General features: G+C 44.0%; 1 protein-coding gene and 1 long non-coding RNA gene across 4 annotated transcripts in view; both read left to right on the forward strand.

Annotated features, from left to right (window-relative positions):
* The window catches only part of CDH13 (cadherin 13), a 1187225-nt gene that overhangs the window by 152039 nt on the left and 1010838 nt on the right, over nucleotides 1-24348 (forward strand). The gene's annotated exons all lie outside the window — the stretch shown is intronic.
* LOC129493484 (uncharacterized) overlaps nucleotides 1491-24348 on the forward strand; it is a 57076-nt gene continuing 34218 nt past the window's right edge. Inside the window, exon 1 of the long non-coding RNA XR_008661152.1 lies at nucleotides 1491-1661. This is a non-coding gene — a long non-coding RNA (uncharacterized lncRNA). The remainder of the gene's footprint in view (nucleotides 1662-24348) is intronic.

Raw genomic sequence — 24348 nt, forward strand, 5'->3', positions numbered from 1 at the left:
GAGATAACTTTGGCCTCATCTTCCAGGGATACTGGGAATGATGTGATTTGCACTTCAGTGCTGGCTCCTTTGGGGCAAGGCAACTTGAGTATTTATACCTCTTGACCCACAAGTCCTTGGTTAAAGGCTGCTGGGATAGTGGGCAGGCAGGGGCACAAGTTGTCAGATGCTTCTGTACTTCATGCATACAGACAAAGCAGATCCATTAGCCTAGATGCAGCCTTTTGGAAAAAGACACAGATGCCCTTGACGTGCTAGTGTTGGTTAGCAATGGCTTGGAAGAGCTGGATGTTAAATTGTTAGGAATTTTGCAATCTGGTTGACCCCACTGACAGCTTGAAATCAGCCATGGTGAGTGTATCTACACCATGGAAATTGGCCAACATTACAAATTAGGGCTCCCTTCCCTCCACCCAGACATGTTTAGTAAATATTTACTGGCATACTACCGCAGCTGCTGGCCTTTGGGAATGGAAGCACACTGGGAGTCCGTGTGCCGTAAAATGGCAAAGAAAACCTAGGGGATGTGGTTGGGGCAGGGACAGCATCTGCTGCAGCACTCATGTATACCAGCTGCAGTGTGGTAGGAAACCTGCCCCTGCCCACACAGGCTAGGCAGAGGTGTGTGAGAAAAAGGAAACTGGTGAGAAGGAGGGGAAGCTGCAGGATTTCAGAGCAAGGTCTCTCAACCTGAGGTGGCCTGGGTATGAGACATGCTAGGCAGAAAAAACCTAGAAATAACTGAGATTAAAATAGCTAACTAAGCTACTGAATACTTGCACTGCCAGGCACTGAGCTAGATGCGTTACTTTGGCTAATCTTCATAGGAGCCCTGGGTGGTAGATTTCATCATCATCATCCTCAGTCTAATTATCATTATCATCTTTGTCATCCTTCTTCTACAGATGATAAAATTGAGATTTAGAGAAGTAAAGTAATATGTCTAACATCATAGTGGGAGGGCTGAGCTCTGAATCCATTCAGTCTGACTCCAAATGCAAAGATTGAATAACTTCGACAGAATAGGTCCCACTTCCTATGAACTGAGTACACATCGTTGTGGGGGCATAGGTTGCTTCAGTGGCCATCAGGATGACGTGGGAGTAACCTAATTTTACGTGATTATAGGCTTAACCATCTGGTTATCAGGAAAAAAATAAACATGTAGAGAGGGCACAGGAGCCCAGAATCAGTAGCTGGGCCTCCTGGTGTGGAAAGGATGGAACTCAAATCTCATCGAGGGATGGAGGTCTGGATACACTCCTTTCATCTCTCAGAATCAGCTCCAGGCTGGCCCAAAACAAAGGATACAGAGGCTGAGAAAGGCAGAACAAACCTGGGACATGGGGCTGAGCCAGCAGAATCATTAGCAGTCAGGCTGTGTGCATTCTTTTGTGGTAAGAGAGGTAAATGTTCCTCTTGTTCTTTGTGGTTTCCTTTGCCATAAGAGCCACTGCTTTGTGAAAGTTCTTCCTTCCTTTCTCTGGCTTGCCCATCCGTGGATTGATGTAGTGGCCAGCAGCAAGGACATATGAAGGGTCTGGAAGTGGAAGGCTACCACCCCTGCCCTGCTCCCACTTCTGGGCCCCCAGGGATCCCCTGACATAAACAGTCCTGAAGGAGGAAATAATAGGTGGACTTGTCCCTTTGACATAGTGGAGGTAGGTCTGGAAGTTTCCTTTGAACATTAGGTAGGTCTCAGCTTTGTATTTCAGGTGCTTTTGTCGTGTGTTTTATGCTGTAACAGTACAGTCTAGAGCTACCTTTCAAGTGTCACCAGTCTCCAATTCATTTTATATTTTCCTCTAGGTATGTACATTCGTATGTATGTGTGTTCAGTTACCATTATGAAGTAACTGACCTGAAGCAAACTGAAAATAAATCTTCCCTTATGTTCCCAACATTGCATTTTTTTTCTTTTTCTTAATTTATCTGTGAAGTGAATATTGTTTTTCTTCTTCTTTTTTTTGTTTTTTTTTTTTTTTTTTGGAGATGGACTTTCACACTGTCACCCAGGCTGGAGTGCAATTGCGCGATCTCAGCTCACTGCAACCTCCACCTCACAGGTTCAGGCAATTCTCCTGCCTCAGCCTCCCGAGTAGCTGGGATCACAGGCACCCACCACCACCCTCGGCTGATTTTTTTGTATTTTTGGTAGAGACGGGGTTTCACTATGTTGGCCAGGCTGGTCTCAATCTCCTGACCTCGTGATCCACCTGCCTTGGCCTCCCAAAGTGGTGGGACTACAGGAGGAAGACACCGTGCCCAGCCAATGTTGTTCTTCTTTACTAACTACTCATCATTGGAGTTCTCTTTAAAAAAGAAAAAAATGTGCTTCCCTAATTAGTTGCCAACAGAGAAGCTGCATCACAGTGGTTAAGAATATAGGCTCTTTTCCCTTGACTGAAGCAGTGATTTAAAAAAAAAAAAAAAAAAGAATACGGGCTCTGGTGTCATACTGCCTGGGTTGGAGACCCAACTCTTCGATTTACATCTATATGACTTCAGTTCATTTTTTTTGTTGTTGTTTCTACATGGCTTGGTTTCCCCATTTGTAAATTGTGGATGCTTACAGTAGCTATCTCACAGGTTATTGTGAGAAATAAGTGAGTCTGCATGTATGAAGCCCAGAGAAATATACATGACACAGAGGAAGCACTATCTAGTGTCAGGGTCTACTACTGTGTATTCTTTAGGAGGTTTCAATCTTGACCTTCAGAAAAAGAATTCTTTCATTCAACAAGCATTTATTGAACATTTTCTTTGTGCTCATCTCTGTGCTATGTCCTTTCATACAGATTTTATCTGACATAACTTAATTCTTACCATCACCCTGTGTTAAAGTTATGGTGCTCATTTTCTAGGATTTAAATTCTGGAAATTCTGTGTGCTCACTGTATCCACCAGGATAGGTGAGGCTCTGCTGCATTCATCAACAGTCACAGATCTCAGAGCCTGTGAGCGGGTTTAGTTCTCCTTCATGAGAAGCCCCCTGGTCAGGGTGCGTTCCTGCACCTGGTGGGGCAGCATGCTGGGCTATCTCCTCCTATGGCTCCTCTGTTACCAAACAAGCTGTTCCTATAGCTGCAGCTGAGGAATAAAAATGCTGGAGAATCTTGGCGGTTAAATGCTTTGACTTGGAAATAAAATGGATCAGTTCTACCTGCAGCCCAGGAGCAAGATCGGGTTGCAGGACTCTACCTAATGGCCCTAGAGACTGGAATCCTCCTACATGCTGGAAGGAGAGTAGAATAGGGTACGGTGAAGAGCAGATGTCTCTACCACTGACTTGGGACTGTGAGCACCTGTGTATACCTCGGCTGTCTTATCTGTGAAATGAGGATGACAGTTGTGCCTACTGTATATAGTTGTGAGAGAGTGAATAGGTAAATGCATGTAAAGCTCTTAGCACAGTATATGGCACTCAGAAAATAGTCAAAATGGGGTCACTGTAATCATAATATGCAAGAAAGTCAGCGGAGCCTCCTAATACACTAAAGTAACCATTGTTTTGAATAGTCATGTGTGGATATCAAGTCCGGTTATATTACTTACCAGCTGTGTGTATGAGCTTGGGGAAGTTATTTACCTTCTCTGACTTTTACTTTTCTCATACCTAAAATGGTGCGGGATCACACTCACCCCATAGGCTGTATCAAGGGTTAAATCACTAACATTTATTGACACCTTGGAAAGATGAGCTAAGCGTTTAAAACCTGTTGGCTCATTTATCTCTATGTCAATGCTATGGGAAAGCTGCTCTGTTACTCCCCATTTTATAGCGGAGGAAACTAAGCCTCAGAGAGGTTAAGTAATATACTCGGGATTCTCTAACTGCTAAGTGGTAGAGCAAAAAGTGAAACGCAGGCATTTTGTCTTCTCAATTAATGATGTTAACTAATACACATTACAGCCTCCCTGAGATCAGTTAGGTAAAGGTCTGAGCACAGGGCCAGGCATAGTGTACACCCTTGCAAAAATATTAATTTGCCTGGGTGCATGGTGAGGAAAATATCCTTTGTCCTATTCTGAAACTCTACTCTGCTTAGGATGCATACTGATGGCTCTTTTTTTGTGAATGGATGGAAGTATGAAACGAGCAGTAAGAAAGGGCACTATCAGGCTGTATGCAGTGGCTAACACCTGGAATCCCAGCACTTTGGAAAGCTGAGGCCAGCAGATCACTTGAGGCCAGGAGTTCAAGACCAGTCTGGCCAATGTGGCAAAACACTCTGTCTCCTAAAAATACAAAAATTAGCCGAGCGTAGATGGTGCATGCCTATAATCCCAGCTACTTGGGTGGGTGAAGCATGAGAATCGCTTTAACCCAGGAGGCAGAGGTTGCAGTGAGCCATGATTTTGCCACTGCACTCCAGCTTGGGTAACAGAGCAAGACTGTCAATGAAAGGAAGGAAGGAATGAAGGAAGGGATTAAGGAAGAGCGGAAGGGAGAAGAGGGAAGAAAAAGAAGGAAGATAAAGAAGGAAGGAAGGAAAGAAAAGGAAGAAAGGGAGGGAGGGAGGGGAAGAAAAGATAAAAGAAAACAAAAGGCACTATCTATGCCATATGCTTTTGTGAGAACATCAAGGCCTGCATGCAAAAATACCCAGTGCAGAGTTGGTGGTCAGTTAGCTGGAGTGCTTTATTATTTTTAATAATCAGCCACGCTTAGTGGGAGTCTCTGAATCTGTAGTTATGACTGTAGTAAATGGGACACAAAGAGAGCAGCTGGACACACTGGCAAGTATTACAATGTGCAGACAACCTGCAAATATGAACCTTCTTTTCAAATAAGAATCTCAGTGCTGTCACTATTTATTTTAGGAAGTGCTGGATTTAACTGAATGAGGAAGTTAAACGCATGTTCTGTTTTCTGTTTTCATTGCACCTACATGGGTTGACTATGGGTTCAGTTTTCTCTCCAGATTAAAAACCTAGTACTTAATGGGGGAACCACCTTGGAAAAGCAGAACTGATTTGAGGTGGCTTCATCCCTCTCTTCTCCCACCGGAAAGAGATGGGAGGTTGCACTTCAACCTGGGGTGAAGACAGAGAACTAGGTGTTCCAGCATTTTGCACAGAACCAAAGCCCTGGAAATTCTGGTGGAAGCTAGACATTCAGAGTCCTCAAGCTCATAGTTCCTGCCATGTGCCACATACTGTGCTTTTCACAGACATCTCATTTACATTTCCCACAATATCAGGCTGGAGTGCAGTGGCATGATGCAATCATAGTTTGCTGCAGCCTTGAACTGCTGAGTTCAAATGATCCTCCTGCCTCAGCCTCCCAGGTAGCTAGGACTACAGACATATACTACCACACCTGGCTGAGTTTATTTATTTATTTTTTTTGTAGCAATAGCATTTCACTGTGTTACCCAGAGTGGTCTCCAACTCCTGGCCTCAAGCAATCCTCTCGCCTCCACTTTCCAAAGTGCTAGGATTAAAGGCATGAGCCACTGTGCTCAAAAGTTAAGATTCTTATAGCTGCTTTATAGAAGATTAACTGAGGATCAAGAAAGTGAGACTTGATGTGAGTCAGATAGTGAATATGCTGTAGAAAACCAAACCCAGTTCCCTTGGGGACTTGGAATTTGACATCAATATTGTCACAGGGCTTTAATTTTGCATAACTCCACATTGTGGTCTTTGTGAATGGTGTTTCCAACAGTTATGCCCCTGGGTGGGCCTGAGGTGAAACATCAGGTAGATGCAGTAGGCCTTGTCTTTCGTGACAGTTCTGTACCATGGTCTATAATATATCCGTATTAGTAATCTATGGTTACATAACAAATCACCCCAAAACTTAGCAGCTTAAAACCATATTTATTATTCCACAATTTCTGTGCAGCAAGAATATGGGTGCAGCTTAGCTGGGTCTTTGGGCCATAATCAAGGCTAAAGTCAAGGTGTCAGCTTGAGGCAGCAGTCATCCTAAGACTTGGCTGGGCGTGGGTTGGCTCCTGAGCTCGTTCATGGGATTGCTGGCAGGATTCTGCTCTTTCAGGCTGCTGGACTGAGAGCTTTGCTTCTTGCTGGCTATTGGATGGAAGAACCCCCTAATTCCTTGCCTTATGGACATCTCCAGAGGGAAGCTCACAACAGGACGACTTGATTCATCAGAGAAAATAGGTGAGAAGAGCCAGAAAGCCAGAGGGCCAGGAAAACAGAAGCCACCGTTTTTGATAACAGTCATAGAAGAGATGCCCTGCCACTTTTGTTGCCTTCCATGTTTTAGAAGCGAGTCAGTAAGTTCACTCTACACTCAGTGGAGGGGATTACGCAAGGACATGCATATGAGGAGGCAGGGTCACTGGGAGCTAGACACTGCCTACTCCAAGAATCGTGATTATTTTAATGCAAAATGATGTATCAAATTCCTTTTACTGGGTAGAATTGTCTCTCTAGAAAAATCTCTTTTGTCTTGAATAGTCATGCATGCTCTGTTACCTCTTTTTCTGTGATAAGGACATTCCAGTTTGAAAAAGTGAGGTTATTAGTCAAGTTGTGCTGGTTTAGAAATATTTCCTCTCTTTCAAATAACTTTGCATCCACCTGTTTTGACCCATGATGTTGAATCTAATTTTATTACAGAGTTTTGGATGGTGGGGGCATTTCCACGCTGCCGCTATGTCCTTTCTATACAAATAAGTGTTGACCTTTGAAGTAGTCTCCCTGGAATAGAAGGTTTTAAACTCATTGATGATGCAAACTTTGCTTAAGACCTTGTTGTAGCTTCTCTTTGGGAATGGCCTTTGGAATCACATCCAAAAAAAAAGTCTGCCTTATCTATTCTCACTACACAGCATTTATTAGATATGGCTGGCAGGGAGACATCTCCTTCCTCAGTGATTGATATTCTATGCATTTTCTTCCTAAAACTAGTAGAGTTGAACTCATGCCTATCTAGAGCCCTCATTATGAACAACAGCTTTAAAGCACACAAGGCAGTAGGAACCCCTATTTAATCATTTACAGACAAAACTTGGCAAAGACCACCACCTCCTTCCTTAATTCCATGGTGGATTTAAAATGCTTAGATTAGCTGAGTCTTAGGAACTGAAATATCCTTGGTCTTTCATTTGTGATAATTTTAAATACAAGTGTTGGTCTGAAGAAAGGAAATGATCAGGAATTAGCCCTGGAGCCTGCTGTGTCTATTAAATCAATCTCAGATGGAAGAATTGAGATCCCAGAAAGCAAAGAAATGGCTGGACTTACAGCAGAGAGGAACGATAACCTAGAAGTGTAAAGTTACGGTGGGTGGGAGAAGGGTAAAGCTTGAGTAATGAGTCCACTGGAAACTATTTGTTAATTGTAAGAAATATGTAAGTAGCAGTTACTGTATGCTAGATATCCTTCTAAGTGCTTGACAGATTTACTCCTTAGAAGATAAGTACTATTTTCCCCATTTTCTAGATGAGAAAACCGAGGTACAGGGAAGTTGAGGGACATGTCCAAGATCACACAGATAGTAGGCATTCCAACTTCAGAATCTGTGGTCTCTACCAGTGCACTTTGCCGCTTCACAGAACTATCCAACCAGAAAGAGCAGAGGCCGCTTTGAGAATTTCTGTGCAGGTCCAAGCACCCACATTAAATCAGGGCTGTTAACACAGCAATTCTCCGATGTCCTGTAGAAAACATTCTTGTTCCCTTGGGACAAGAGCAATCTGAACTCAACTGTGCAAAAGAGAAGGGTCTGGGAGTGAACCAAGAGGGATGGTCAGTGGCTCCAAGGGGCAGAGCTGGAGAAGGCAAAGGAGAGGGGCCAGGAGAGAATGCCAGGAAAAGCCAAAAGAAAGATGTAAACAAACCTCGTAATTTAACTGTAACCGACAGCTCTCCTTGGATAGTTTATCTGGACACTCTGTTCCACCAGAACCAGATTGTTAGAGTTGTTTCAACAGAGAAATGCAGAGCTTCAGTGTGTCTGTGCTGTGTGAATATACATTTGTATATCTGTGTAGCAGATAGTGGTAGAAAGATTTTGGAAGTCGAGAGAGACAATTGAAGTAGAGGGAAAGGTCGGAGGTCATGGCTCTCATAGTATTTTGTCACAGAGGTGACTTTGACAACCCCTGAGAATTGATCAGTCCCCCAAGAAGTCAAATACATCTGCACACGTGTATCCTATTACTGCATCTTACCTTGACAGGTACACGTTAGGGGATGCAGTCTCTGCCCTTTTGTGCCAGGAGCAAATCCATTTTGCTCATGATTTCAGGTACACAGGTGATTTCGCTAAACAAAACAAGCACAGCTAAATCTGTGACTTAAATCAAGCAATGATGTCTGCAATAGTCTCATTATAGAGACTTCTGCTCCCTTCTCACTTGTAGGAATGGGGGTGGGGAATGGTCAGGACTATATATTTAAGAAAAAAACCCTCATATATAGACCTACAAATGGTTACAACAAAATTGGTTTACTTGATAGCTCTGTCTTCACTCTCCCTACAAAAATTCAAGTAAGAACCTGGGATTCAAGGAGGTGGAAGAGTTTCCTCTCCTTGCCAGTCTCTCTCTTGCTCTCTGATAAAGGGTGCAGCAAACAGCGTAGAAATGACTGCATGAGACCAGAGGATATAAATATTCAGTCATGACAGTCCCCAAAGGATAAATGACAGCAGCTCATGCAATGTGCCTTCTGCACATTTTCAACTGACTCTTCTCCTCTGCACCCAAGTTGACATATTAGTAAATTGATTCCAGGTGAGGCTGACATTTTGTAATTATCACTATCTGTAATTTTCATCTTATCCCATTTAATATTTTGACCATTTAAAATAGAGTAGCATACCTAATAGTGGTCATTAGTTTAGCTCAAGGGAAGATTCATGGTTTAATAAACTTACATTAGAAATAACTTACTAAAATTACAGTTGGCATGATTAGCTAATTTTTTAAATAAAATATAACAAACAGAGTGACTTTACACATGCTGACAGCTTTTTTCTTTCATACTGTTTCATTGTTCTGTTATCTTGGAGGAAGAAAAGACATCTCTAACACAGTAGTTGTAATAAAAACTGTAATAACCCGATACACAAAAACAAGGGTTAGGTTTCATTCTACATTTGACAGTAGCTGAGTAGTGTACTTTTCCTTATTTTCTGACTAACCCTGGACTGGAGGGAGGAAATCACTGTGACTTGGAAACAGGCTCAGATTTGGGGGAGTTGCCCTCTTCTCCTGCTGTCTGGAGAGACTGTGAGGTTGCCTGAAAGGTAGTGGGGTCTAGGCTTGACTTCCTTGTTTCCCTAGGTGTTTTTTTTTTTTTTTAAGCGTGTCTTGTGAAGATTGCCTCTAGGTTCATTTGAGGTATCATTTCTGAAGAATAAAAGTGGTGGTTTTAATATGCAGGCAATTTTTTAAAACAATGAAATAGAGATGTGATTGTTGCTGGGGCAAGGCTGTTTAGTTGCCACAGGGAAACATTATAGCAAGTGGCCTGTAGCTTGAAATTACAGCATTCTCTATATTCGTGCAGGTTTAGGGAAATGCAGACCACAAGGGTCCTGCCTACTGTTCTGCTTGCTGGTGGTTCAGGTTTTGTGAACTTATTCAAGGGCTTGATAGTTGAATGCTATCTTAATGCAAATAAGCTTTTTTGTTGTGTACATTGGCAATTTGATGGCTAAGGTTATTCTCCATGCATTTGTCTAGCTACCCACACACCTACACATCCATCTACCCACTCACCCATCTGTTCACCTATCCATCCACCCACCCATTTATCTATCATCCATCCATCCACCCACCTACCCACTTACTCACCAATCCACCTATTAATCTGTCCATCTACCCATCCATTCACCTATTCATCTACCTATCAGTCCATCTATCTATTCAACCTTTCACATATCCACCCACTCACCTCCCCTCTCATCCATCAATATAGCCTTATATCCATCCACATAACCACTCATCCTTAAACAAAAATCTGTTGGCAAAACTGTAAGCATTGGTAATAAAGAGACACATAAGTCAGAGTTCTGTCCTTGAAGAGCTTAGCATCTAGTACAGGAGTATATGTAAATCCAAAATTACACAACAGTTTGCTCAGTGCACCTACAGAGAACTGTGCCATGTTGCTGTGGGAACTCTAAAGAAAGAATGGTTTACTGTGTCTGAAAGATTCAAAGAAGTAGGCACACATGTGAACCTAAATGTCATATGTGGTAAATGTGGAAGTAACCAGCCAGGGGTGAGGAACATCACAGCAGGAAATTAAGCAGCTGGTGAATATTCAGACTTGAAGTTCCTCCTAAAATGCCCATTTGTTGTTTGGTAGAAATATGGATATATAGGAGGGTGCCTCTACCAGGGTGCAGAACATATGGTGATATTATTAGGGCACCAGGCAGGAGCTGAAGTAGGGGCTCAGAAAGCCAATCACAAGAACCGGGATTCAGGGTGGGCCTGTGGTTTTGAATGGAAGAAAGGAGAAAAGAATAAACAAATGGGCTGGGCACAGTGGCTCACGCCTGTAATCCCAACACTTTGGGAGGCTAAAGTGGGCGGATCACGAGGTCAGGAGTTTGAGACCAGCCTGGCCAACATGGTGAAAGTCTGTCTTTACCAAAAATACAGACATTAGCCAGGGGTGGTGGCACATGCGTGTAATCCTAGCTACTGGGGAGGCTGAGGCAGGAGATTCGCTTGAACCCAGGAGGCAGAGGTTGCAGTGAGCCAAGATTGCGCCACTGCACTCCAGCCTGGGTGACAGTGTGAGACTCCATCTCAAAAAAAAAAAAAGAATAAACAAATGGATGCACAAACAAGTGCATAATAGGTAGATAAATACATCTTAGGAGATAGATCAAAATGCAAACTTGAATTTAATTGGCACAGACACTTAAATATGCATTTTGACATCTTTGACCCAGACCAAAATGCCAACAATAAAAGCAGCTTCCTGACCAAGCACATGCTGGAATCCGGCCTCCTGTCTGCCTTACTGCTCCTGCTGGTGGAACTGCGGGTATCCTGAGCGGAGCAGGCTGCGTTTCAGCTCCACGTTCCTGGCCCTAAGCTCTGTGCAGGGGGCTGGGCGAGGTCTTTATGACTTTCCAGAGGCTTCCAGGTCTCTATTGAAATGCAGCAGCTGTTACTAGGGGCAACTCCACTTCCCAAACAAGAACATAGACTTTGTGGAGCTTTCCCAGGTGCTGTGAACCCAGCATTGCCAAACGATTCCTGGGAGCCACACCATCTCCTTCCCCCATGGAGTTTAACTAGATTGGAAGCAAATGCTTGTTGACAACAGGTGTGGCTCAATGTGAGCAAAGGTTCCATTCTGTTATTGCAGGGTTGGCACCAAGGGACATTTCCTGTGAAAGAAACAGTCTTCCAGGAGCATGGGCAATCCATACTCGGAGCCACACCTGCTCAGCTCCTCCCCTTTAGGGCCAAAGGCCTCAAAGCTCCGTGAGCAGGTGCTCCTAATAAATGCAGAGGTTTCCACAGTCCCAGCAAGGCTAGCAGGGAGGGGAGGGCTCCCTGGCCACAAAGCTCCTACCAGCCAACTGATCAGGCTTTCTGCGATGATGGAAGCGGCTGCATCATCATCAAGTCAGCTAGATTAACTTGTTCAGCAGAAGCTTGCAGAACTGTGTGAGCCTGCCTTCCACTAAGCTTGAATTCAAGAGATTGGGCTGCAAGGACACAGAGAGGCAAGCCCCAGGAGGTGGGGTCCCAGTCCTGAGATTAGTGACAGTAGCCCTGAGGATGTAGAGAAAAACTTTTTACTCCTTTGAAAAATGTGTCCAGTGATTCTTTTCCTCCCTGAGCTGTCTTGGAGCCAAAGTAAGTCCTGCACGGAACTAAATGGAATTGCTTGTTCAATGAGATTCTAATTTCAGTGAGAGGACTTCTCAACTTCATATGTATTGCTTTGGGAAGTCCTCCCTTCCTAGACAAGGGCTTCTCCACACCTAGGATTTGATGTAGAATTACTAGGGCAGTATGTAAGAACAGAGAAACAACAGAGGCAGCAGCAGGCTTCTGACAAGGGAATACTGGTAATCAGGCTCTTTGCATAATTTTTGGAGATTTGGAGATGGAGGTAGTGAAGGAAAAGAAATGGAGATAAATAGAAAAAGAAAAAAATACTAATGTCTTCACAGTATTCAATGTTAGAAATTCAATTTGTTTTTTTCTTCTACCTCCTCAGGCTCTACACGTTACTGGAGGTGTGTGTGGCTAGGCAGTTATCCTTTTTCACTGTTGTCCAATGCTTGTTTTGAATACGAATGTATTAGCTCAGATGAGCCAAGTTGCAGCAAAAAAAATCCACCCCCAAATTTCAGTGGTTTAACAGAACAGATGTTTTTATCCTGCTTACCCAACAGCTCTAGAGCAGCACTTCCAGTCTGGGTGTTTCTTCTGTGAAGTTGCTCAGAAACTCAGGCTGATGGGCGACCCTGCCATTTTCAACATCTTGTCTTCAAAGTGACCTTAAACGTTGACATCCCCGTCAGCCAGAATGTAGAAGTATCACAGTGCAGCATGTGGGAGAGGTTGTTATGGACTGTGCCTGGAAATGGCAGACGTCATCCCCATCACTTGGTCAAATGACCACACCTACCAGGCAGGGCAATGAGGAAATGTGGTCCAGCTGTGTGTGCACAGCAAGAAGGGACAGCAGATGCTCTCCCCCATACCCTGCTTTCAGGGTTTATCCTTGTCATTTATTGAGGGCCTGCTATGTGCCCTACATTTATTGTCATTTATTGAGGGCCTGCTGTGTACCCTACATTGTCCCAGGAGCTGAGGATACAGCTGTCCACAGAATACCTACGGTCCTTGCCCACACATGGTTAGAACCTAGCGAGGGAAGAAGCATTAATACCTCATTATAAAATTAATTAATTACACTTTGGATAAGGGTCATGGGGAAAACTTCAGGGCACCATGAGAGCAGGTAACTCTATGGTGAGGTGAAGGGGAAGTAGAGGAGGTTTCTGGGAAGAAGTGACATTCAAACTGGCGACGAGAAAGCAAAACAGACTTAAACAGGCAGATGCACAGCAGGGTGGCATTTTAGGACGAGGGACCAGCAGCTGAAAAATCCTTAGGCAGAAAATAATTTTAAACATTTTAGACCCTTCTCCCCAAAGGGCAGTGAGGCTGATGCACCTTGAAGAGGCCAGAGAGAGCCTTGAAATGAGACAGGAGGGCTGCTGTGGGCTGAGATGGAAGTCATCTTCCTGGAGTCAGAGAGTTAGGGCTACTCCTTAGCAGCAATGGGGGCCCACTCACGGGTGTAAGAAAGAATGTAGCATGATCAGCTGTGCATGTCAGAAATCTGCTCTGCCTATTGAAGTCTGAAGGAGGGAGGGGGTATTGCAGTCTTTCAGGGGAGAGATGGGGGCCTGCGTTCGGGGCTGGCAGTTGAAATGGAGAGACATAAGATAGATTGTTGAAATAGGAAGGGGAAGACATGAGACTCTCTTTTTTAGACATGGGTTGGAAAGGCTGCCTACGAGTCCCACGTATGCAGGCTTGGCACTTGGTTCATTTGAAAGAGAGACAACTAAGCCATAACTGGTTTATCCTTTTCCTCTGCAGTTTTATGGCCTTCTTGACTTCAGGCCTATTTAATAAAATGCAGCTCTTTAAAATGGATGTTCAGTGGAGCTCAAATTCACCCTCAATGTGCGCTTCTGCGGACTTTGATTAGTATGCATAATAGAGCAGCACACCTGATGTCCACAGCAGGCAGTTCTAACGGCGGTGGAGAGAGGTACAAGATAAATCAGTCCGAGTAAATGACTAATTAATCATGCTCTTGATTTTAATAACATATACCGTCCGGCTCAAGATTTGTCTGCTTATAATCTTGCATTCTATTCTAGAGATTTGATAATCAGTAAAACCACCCATGGATTCCTAATAGAGGACAATTTCTTTCCTTTCTTTTAGAAAACTTAGGAATCAAAGTGTATTCCAGTAACTGCATGGAAGGGGTTGGAGGAAGTTATTGTTATATATAAAGTTTCGGTGCCGCAAAAGAAATAGCACTCAAATATAAAATTTTCTTTTTAATTCTCCGCAAGGCAAGTTACTTCTATATAGAAGGGTACGCCCTTACAGGTGGAACTATGGTGAGTGCACACTTGGGCAAGTGAGGGGAAGGGGTTCTTTTCCCTGATGCACATGGCCCCTGCTGCTGTGTTGTTCCCCTGTTGGCCAGGGTTAGACCACACAGGCTGAACTAATTCCGACTGGCTAATTTAAAGAGAATGATGGAGTGAGTCCTTTGGCAGGAGTCAAGGCAGAGCAGGCAGCAAGTGATCAGAATGAGTCAGGGTGGAGCAAGTGATCAGAATGAGTCAGGGTGGAGTAGGTAACGGAAAAATGTTGCTTTATGAGAAAGTTAAGTTTAGAAGTAGAAGGCAAAGAATTGAACATACTAACATATTCTTTGAAAAGAAATTTAGAACTCATATCTTATAGTTATGGTTTATTTTTAAATCTTAAAACCATCATAGATATGTTGGGATAATTTATGGGACAAAATGGACACTATCCCACTGAAAACATTCCAAAATATCTATGCCACTTCCAAAAATATCTATACCAGAGGGCTTACTTGCAATGATTCTTTGATTCTCCAAATCAGAAAACAGTTGTTGTTTTTTTTTTTCCATAGTCTCAACTATGCCATTTTGGTTTTTCGTCTTCTTTTGTGTGTGTTTGTGTGTATGTGTGTTTTATTACACTTTGGGTACATGTGCACAACGTGCAGGTTAGTCACATATGTATACATGTGCCATGTTGGTGTACTGCACCCGTTAACTCGTCATTTACATTAGGTATATCTCCTAATGCTATCCCTCCCCCCCCCCCCCACCCCACAACAGGCCCCAGTGTGTGATTTCCCCACCCTGTGTCCACGTGTTCTCATTGTTCAATTCTCACCTATGAGTGAGAACACACGGTGTTTGGTTTTCTGTCCTTGCAATTGTTTGCTCAGAATGATGGTTTCCAGCTTCATTCATGTCCCTACAAAGGTCATGAACTCATCCTTTTTTATGGCTGCATAGTATTCAGTGGTGTATATGTGCCACATAGAAAACAGTTGTTTTTAAGGGTATTGGACAAGGGTCATGAGTGCTTAGCAAGGAAGCATCCTCTACTTGTGCATGGCTTCTAAACGCTTCTAAATTAACAGGAGTATGAACCATCTGAGGATTCAAAATTTTCAGTGAGTCTTGGCTCTACTTATTTGAAATAGCCTCATAAAATAACATATAATTCACTTATAAAATACTCTTTTATCTCATAAGACAAAATGAATCCATGGTCTTATTATGAAATACTGTTTTCCATTGGGGCTGGTCTCAGGCTAGGCAAGGTGAGTATCCGTAGGTGGAATTCTTCTGGGAACAGATGCTCTAAACTTTTTAAATAATTGATTTGACTTCTTCACCGCGTCCATGTATATAGCTGAGCATGGCCAATCTACTGGTTTGTATTATACTGTCAAAAAACAAACAACTTTCCCCAACAAAACAAGCAATATCTCAAACAGCAGAACATATATCCTGGGGGGTAAACAGAAAACTTGTCCCATTTGACTCATTTCATTATTTGGAAGAAATTTCCCTTGCAGAAGGTGGATGTGGGGGACTGATACCACATAATAGAGAAATTTAGGGTGTTTACTGTGTGCAAAAAAAATGCTGCATTGGGGGGCTTTAATCAGAAATCCATGAAAAATAGTGTAAGTACAATTTATCGAGCATTTATTGTATGCTAGACATATGCATCACCTCACTTCAGAATTAGCCTATGAAGTAGAATTATTTTTGTCCTAAATGGACAGGTGGGACATAGGTTGCCCAGAGAGGTGAAGGGGATTTCACAGGGTCTCACAACCAGTGGGAAAAGGCTGGTCCCAATCCCGAATTAGGCTCATTAATCATGCTCTTTATTTTAATAACAATTTTGTTTGTTTTTTCTCTAGAAAAGTTACGAATTAAGTTGTATTCCGCTGACTGTATCGAGGGGGGTGAAGGGAGGAGGCGTGTGTGTGTGTGTGTGTGTGTGTGTGTGTTATCTCAAAAGCCATCACACATCCTTCAGGAGAGTTTGAAAATTATAATCTGAAAATCCAAAGGCTGACTCACAACTCCTGTGCTGTACCTAGGATACAGTAAGTAGGAGGATGGTGTCACCTGTGTCGTCCCTTCCATCCTGAAGCATTCCATGGCTACACACCATTCATAAGATTTAAAATCATCTTCAAGAAGTGCCCTGTTGGAATAATAAGTCAGTGCTCTCTGGAGACTATAACCAAATATAATTTGCCACACAAACATGAAATGTGTGTCCAAGAAACTAGTAGGAATGCATCTAGGAACCAAAGTGTCTCCTTCCTAGAGAGAGAGGAAAGAAACAAAGTGAGGATGCCTCTGCACATGCGTTTCATATTTTGTTCTCAAATCCTGCAGCCTTGACTTGACATGGGATGGTTCTCCAAGTAGCCGCATAAGTTCATTCCTGCCCGTTACATCTGCCTGTACCTCCAGCAGGTGCCCAGGAGATGGCTGAGTCCCAAAAGCCATGCAGGCCTCCTGGACGACCTCCCTGATGTGGTCCACGTGACTCTTATCAGGTATCATGTCCTCGGCACATGTTGGGCATTTTCCAGCGTCACTCTCAGAAGACCCTCCCTCCATGAGTTCACCATTGCTGGTCTTTTACTCTCAGCTTAGGGAATCAGACTGAATTAGTTCTTTGTTTTATTAACCGGAGGAACACTTACATTTTCTGACAACTCTAATCTTGGAGCTCAGGGAATAGCACAGAGCATTTGCATGAAATTACCCCTCGTTCTATCTATAGGCCTAACAGCCAGCATTTGTGACTTTGGCAGAAGCCAGCAGATCTCACAGTTAATGTCTTCCTCTCCTGCCAGGATCTTTGGAACAAGGCGCTTAGAGTGCCACATGACAAAGAGCCGGACAGATCCTGGGATGTGGAGCTCAGGTGATGTTATTTGCATCCAATTAAAGAAGCAGGAATGGGTAGCATAATTCACATGCATGACTCTTAATGCCTTTTGGTTCATTAAGCCTTTGGATCAACTTTTGTAGGAAGACATTTAAAAGAACCTGAGCAGGGCTTGGGCACAGGTAGAGGTGAGCTTCCGGGCCGAATCCCCTACTAGGCTGTTAGTCAATTGTATGTTTCCTTTTTGGACTCACCTCTGGGTTCCAAAGGAGGTTGCTCTGACTGTTTCTTGTTATATCCATAAAGATAAGGAGCTTGAGTTACTTTCCAGCTGATAAAGCAATTTTCACCTTTTTCCATTTGTCTTGGAATTTCACACCCCACCCCATCCTACCCTTAAGGTGCCCTGGAGGAGTTGAAGGGCAATTGTTGGTCATCCAGTGTCTGTGTGGTTGGGTTGATCACAGAAATCAGAGATGTCACAAAGAGTAGGTGTTCCTCAGGTGAATTACACAAAGAACTAATTCAATCTGATTCCTTAAGCTGGGAGTTAAAAACAGTGATTGTGAACTCATGAAGGGGGAGGGTCTTCTGAGAGATATAAAGAGGCTGATGTATGCTGTCGGGAAACAGCTCACCTTTGATGGTCACTCTGAATCACATCAAGGCGACGACAAGAACAATTGTCTAGACTTAGTGGTGTGGCTTTGAAAGGACACTTCGCGTTTCAGGGATTCAATTGTTTTCCAGTTTTATAATGAGGGAGCTGAGCAAGAGAAATATTTTCAAAGGCCATTCTGGGCTGCATCAGGATAGAAACAAATGGGAGGTCCACTGGGCAGGACACACCTGTTTCTACAAGAGCAACCTACTTTTTTGTTTTGTTTTAATCAAGGGAGTGTCAAGCAAATGCTTATTTAGTAAATAGGGCTGTGCTGCTCTGTTTAAAAAGTGTGAAGTCCACAGGTCTGAATAATTTCCTCTTGTTCCAAGAGTTCCTAGGTCCTGGGTTCAGATTTTGAGAGCCTTCATGTCTCAGGTCCCAGTAGCAGGTTCTGTGGCTGACCAGCCTCTCCACAGAGCATCTCGTCAGTGGACAGGCATTGTGGACACGCTCCTGGGGAGGAAGAATCAGGGTGATGAGGCAATTAGTAGGTGTTCTACAATCCTGACATCTTTCTCAGACAAGCCCCCATCTCTGTCTATTGGCAAGATTTCTTCTTTAGCTTCTTCTCACTATGACATGAAGGACTGCTTCTTATCTAGATATTCTGGAGCTATACGGGGGTGCTGATCAGTGGAGCTTAGAATTACTTTACACACACATGCATACACCCCCCCACATAGACATGTACCTTGTAAAATTTCTAATTATAGGCCAGGCGCCTATCTCACGCCTATAATCCCAGCCCTTCGGGAGGCCAAGGCAGGCAGATCAGGAGGTCAGGAGTTCAAAACCAGCTTGACCAACATGGTGAAACCCCGTCTCTACTAAAAATTCAAAAATTAGCTGGGGGTGGTGGCGTGCACCTGTAATCCTAACTACTCGGGAGGTTGAGGCAGGAGAATTGCTTGAACCCAGAAGGCGGAGGTTGCAGTGAGCCAAGATCTCAACACTGCACTCCAGCCTGGGTGACAGAGCGAGACTCTCTCAAAAAAGAAAAACAGAAAAAATTGCTAATTATGCTGATTACTTTAGATAAACATTTCTCAAACTGGGCTTCAAGGCATATTAATAGACATACAAAAAAATTATTTGGTCAAGTGAGAATAAAGCATAGCCTGCCTCCCACAGTAGGGTAGTGTATTAGTCCCTTCTCACATTGCTGTAAGGAATTATCGGAGACTGGGTAATTTATAAAGGAAAGAGTTTTAATTGACTCACAGTTTACCATGGCTCGGAAGGGCTCAGGAAACTTACAGTCAAGGGAGAAGGCAGCCATGATTGTTTACCAGGCAGCAGGAAGGAGATTGTGGAGGGAAGAGGGAGGAGCCCCTTATAAAACCATCAGATCTTGTGAGAACTCACTCACTGCCAGGAGAACAGCATGGGGAAAACTGCCCCCATGATTCAATTACCTCCACCTGGTCTCTCCCTTGACATATGGGGATTGTGGGTGAGAGACAGGACTAGCTGGATTTCCTAGGCCAACTAAGAATTCATAAGCTGGCCAGGCACCGTGGCTCACGCCTGTAATTCCAGCACTTTGGGAGGCCGAGGCGGACGGATCACGAGGTCAGGAGATCCAGACCATCATGGCTAACAGGGTGAAACCCCGTCTTTACTAAAAATAGAAAACATTAGCAGGGCGTGGTGGCAGGCGTCTATAGTCCCAGCTGCTCAGGAGGCTGAGGCAGGAGAATGGCGTCAACCCAGGAGGCGGAGCGGAGCGGAGATCATGCCACTGCACTCCAGCCTGGGTGACAAAGCGAGACTACGTCTCCAACAAAAAAAAAAATTCCTAAGCGTAGCTGGGGAAGGTGACCACACCCACCTTTAAACACGGGGCTTGTAACTCAGCTCACACCCAAGAAATCAGGTAGTAAAGAGGGCTCACTAAAATACAAATCAGGGTAAAGCAGGAGGTCAAGAAATAGTCAGATCATATATCGCCTGACAACACAGGGGGAGCGACAATGATCGGGATATAAACCCAGGCATTCGAGCAGCGTGTGGCAACCCCCTGTGGGTCTGCTCCCGTTGTATGGGGGCTCTGTTTTCACTCTATTAAATCTTGCAACTGCACACTCTTCTGGTCCGTGCTTGTTACGGCTTGAACTGAGCTTTCGCTCACCATCCGCCACTGTTGTTTGCTGCCGTCGCGGACCCGTGGCTGACTTCCCCTCCTCCGGATCCAGCAGGGTGTCCATTGTGCTCCTGATGCAGGGAGGCTCCCATTGCCACTCCAGATTGGGCTAAAGGCTTACCATTGTTCCTGCAAGGCTAAGTGCCCGGATTCCTCCTAACTGAACACTAGTTGCTGGGCTTCACGGTTTTCTTCTGTGACCCACGGCTTCTAATAGAGCTGTAACACTCACTGCATGGCCCAAGGTTCCATACCTTGGAATCCATGAGGCCAAGATCCCCAGGTCAGAGAACAAAAGGCTTGCTGCCATCTTGAGAGTGGCCCGCCCCATTTTGGGAGCTCTAAGAACAAAGACCCTCCCATAACATGGGGATTACAATTCAAGATGAGATTTGGGTGGGGACACAATGGCTTTCCTGGTTTATGGCACCCGCTGCTGTCCCCTGCTTTTGAGTGTGGGACGGATCCGTGACTGGCTTCTAGCCCATAGAATATGGCACCTTCCTGCACATAAACCATCCAACTCTGAGCCATCCCCAGTTCGTTGACTTCATAGACTCACAATTCCAGATAAGAGATGATTCTACCACCTTGCTGTCCTGGCATTCCAGGATTCCTGCCACCTGGGCTGATCTGTCGGCCCTTCCCAGTATGGAAGTCATCACTTACTCATTCAATCATGTAACACTCCTTTTCGCTTGCTTGGAAAATACAAGGTAAAAAGCACACTAGCTTACTAGTTGGTATTTGTGTGCGTGTGTGTGTGTGTTTGTGTGGTGGGGGGGTCATATATCCCTCTTAGCATCTGATAAGCAAAAGATCAATTCATTACCCAGAAATATGTATCTGCATGTGTGCAAGTCCCAGTACAGAATTCAGTACAATTCTTGGGGTTCTGGACTCCCTGAAGACCATTTACAAGTTCTCTCCAAGTCATTGACCCCAGGTTTAGTTGCCCCTCTAGACTATAAGGCCCCCTCGATAGAAGGCAAGTCTCATAGGCCACTGCATCCCCAACTCTGAGGACAAAGCCTGGTGGCAGGTGGACCTTCATTCAGGGTGCATTGAACTGAATTCGATACGTGGCTCTGTACTCAGAAGGCCTTTATTTATTTCTTGTATTCCTCTTATCTTGTCACACTCCAAAATAGAAATGTATACCTCTGCTCGTTGAATGACCATGAATTTGGAAATCATCACCCAGTGCCCAACTGCGCCCAGGCTGCGTGACATCATTGCAGACTACAAAGTGCCAAGTGCTCATTGATTTGTAAGAAAGTCCACATGCAATGCCTGGAACTCTCCCAAAGGCGCCCATGGGCTTGGAGGGACAACAGCATTGGACTCTTATGTGAGGAAATAATTCTTGCTTGCCCACCTGGGATGGGATGACATTCTGGCCAGGAAGCAGAAGCAGACTTGACTTTGGGCAGTAGTGTGTCCCTGATGGAGTTATTCACAGATGGCTAAGTTAAATGCAGCCCTCTTAGCACTAAGGCATTTCAGGAGCAACTAAGCAAGTGACCCATGCAATGGAGGCACCAGAAGCCTCTGGAAGCGGCGTCAATGCATCACCCAGTGAAGCCATTGTGTCGCCCATTGGTAATGAGCATTGGCAAGGGCAGCATGGGGAATTTCCATCAATCCGTGTGAAGACAAGGTGTGCAGACATTGTGGATCTGAGCGCGATGGGGAGAAAAGGCAATAAAAAGTACTAGCAATGGGGAAAAAAAGTTTGGGCCAGGAGCCAAGAAGATACTTTCTGTGGAAAAGGGAGGGAAAAAAAAAATCACTCCACCCCTCCTTTCCAAATGAAAAAGCATTTAATTGAATGTTCTTTATAGAGGTGAAAAAATACCCTGTGGAATTCCCAGTGTTTCATTATCCGATTGAGTTCGGTACTTCAAGTTTCAAAGACCGTTCTTCTGAATGATTATTCTTATTTCCGTGTCAGTCTGCTGTGTGCTTGGTGAACCCCTGCTGGGCCGTATCATTTAAAAGTCAAAACCCTGAAAGTATTTTTATGCCCAATATAGTAACAGAGCAAACCCTGGTATCACTCATTTTATTCTCCGCAGCCTCCTTCCTCTTGTCTGTTATGTAGATGACTGTGCTGCTCGAGATTCTTGCAATCAACAGGGCACTCCCCAAGTTCTGAATGAGGTGAATGGCCTCAGAGGAAAAGAGATTAGAAGGCTTAGAGATGACTGCATCTCAGGGGTAACTTGAAGCAGGAAGATTGGACTCTCAGAGTTTGCCCCTTGCAGTTAGAAAAATATGGGACAGGCTGGGGCAGTAGGAGTGGCTTTAAGTAAGTGAGACAGTGGATCAGGAAAGGCCAGGCCTTTACTGGGTGGAAATAGCCTGGTTGCAATTATCTGCTAGCAGCCCATCAAGAAGAGCAGCCCTGCTGGAGGAAAGCAGAAAGGGAACTAAGGTATAACCAAGCTTGTCCAATCTGAGGCCCGTGGGCCACATGCTGCCGAGGAGGAGGAGGACTTTGAATGAGGCCCAACACAAATTCGTAAACTTGCTTAAAATGTTATGAAATTTTTTTGCGATTTTTTTTTTTTTTTAGTTCATCAGCTGTCATTAGTGTTATTTTATGTGTTGCCAAAGATCATTCTTCTTCTTCCACTGTGGCCCAGGGAAGCCAAAAATTTGAAGACCCCTGGTATAAACCCTCCCTGCAAACTCACCAGCTCTGTGAAATAATCATCTTTGTTGGTCTTAAGATCACTTTAAATCAGGTTTAAATCATCTGAACATCAGAAAGGAATTTTCTTCTTTTCTTTTATTTTCTTTTGTTTTTTTCTCCCTTGAGAGGGAAATCTAGGGGTGGAGTAGAGAATCATTTAAAATATTTCGCTTCAGAGACCAACTGCTAGGAATAGCTGATAAACAACATAAAAGAGCGGTTTAATGGTTTCACGTTTGACCCATGTTGTACCCGGCACATTTGGTTAATTTAGAAAATATTTGACGACAGCAGAATCCAATCTCATTTTCTCAAACAGAAGCTTAATTTCTCTTTGACTGAAATGAATAGTTATGTTGTCATGCCTTAGCCAAACACCCTATAAATATAATACCCCTTCAGCCTTAATATTTCAAAAGCTATAGTTTTCATTTTAAGCTGTTATGATATTTTATCTCAGAAGTTATAGAATAATTTAAACCAATTTTTCCTACTTTTGTTCCTTGGAGGCTGATTCTTCTGCCTGAATTCCTCTCACAGAACATATAAACCCCTTTTACCTCCCGCACGGGCACAAAAGCAATTTGTTTCCAAGATCCAGGACTTAAAGAAATGGCTATGGGTTGGTCTAGGAAAACCATTATGCTGCATCCTTCCAGTCCCCAGAGATTCTGAAGAGAGGCAGGCACTGGCTTCAGAGGTGAAGAAATAATGCCTTCCCTCCTTTGCCTCACAGTCTCATTCATGGTGTTTGCTTCCCATACTCATCTCTAACTGGCTCACACATTCCTTCACCAGATAGGGTGGGAAGGAGTCTATCTTTCTGCAGTTGGCTAATCCAGGTGTTTGCATGGAAGTTTTAGCTCTGGTCTGAGAGTTCTAGTCATGGATGATTGTCCATGTCCATTGGAATGAATAATTTTCCGATGGACGTGGACAGTTGTCCCAGGGGACTGGAAGTCAAGGGTGCTGAGTAAACCCAGCCTCAGTGGACCACCTGTGTGAGCTAATACAGAGATCACGTTCTGCATCTTAGCAACCTAAACAAAGGGGACGCACGGCAAGGTGAGAAGCTTCAAAAGGCAATCAGCCAATGCATTAACCTGGGCCCGGAGGGGTCGGGGAACCTCAAATTTTCATCCTTATCTAACAGTGACAACTAACATTTTTCAAGGCTTGTTACCATGCCTTGGCCACCTGTCTCACATGATTTTATTGAATGCTCAGTAAACCCTATCAATTATGTACTATATTATCCCCATTTTACAGATTCAAAATGAAGGTTTAAGGAGAAGCTTACACACCAGTTGTTAAGTAGTGGAACAGAGACCTGCATTTATCTGTAGACCCTCTGCTCTTAACCACCCTATTGACCTAGTTCCTAATCCGGGTTGCTTCTGAGCTCCGGACGTCCACCAGGAAGAAAACAATGGCAGTAGTGGTGCAGTGACCCTTGTTTGCCAGGTTCTGACTTGAGTCCTGATGAGCTGCCAGGCTCAGACTGGAAAAATGCCCTCAATCCCTGCATCTTCATCTCTTATAGGCATTGTGGGCCCCCACACAGACTCTGTCTCTATTCGCTTTACACAATGTAAAAAAAGACCACTCTTCATTCTTTTTTTTTTTTTTTTCATTCAACAAACATTTATTGATCTTCTAATGTTTTTGTAAGAATGCTTTTGGGCCTGGGATACAAACTAGTGGACCCAATAGATAAGTCCCTTGCCCTCTTGGCACTTACTGGTTCATGTAAGGTTCTTGTGCCTCTCCTGGAGAAGCAGTTGATAAGGTCTCTATGTTAAAGGAGGAAACCAAGGTTCTAGGCAGCCTGGTGGGTAATACAGCCAGTAAATTGCAAAGCTAGGTGAACTCAATTAAC

This window comes from Symphalangus syndactylus, chromosome 11 (assembly GCF_028878055.3).
Source record: "Symphalangus syndactylus isolate Jambi chromosome 11, NHGRI_mSymSyn1-v2.1_pri, whole genome shotgun sequence".
NCBI lineage: Eukaryota > Metazoa > Chordata > Mammalia > Primates > Hylobatidae > Symphalangus > Symphalangus syndactylus.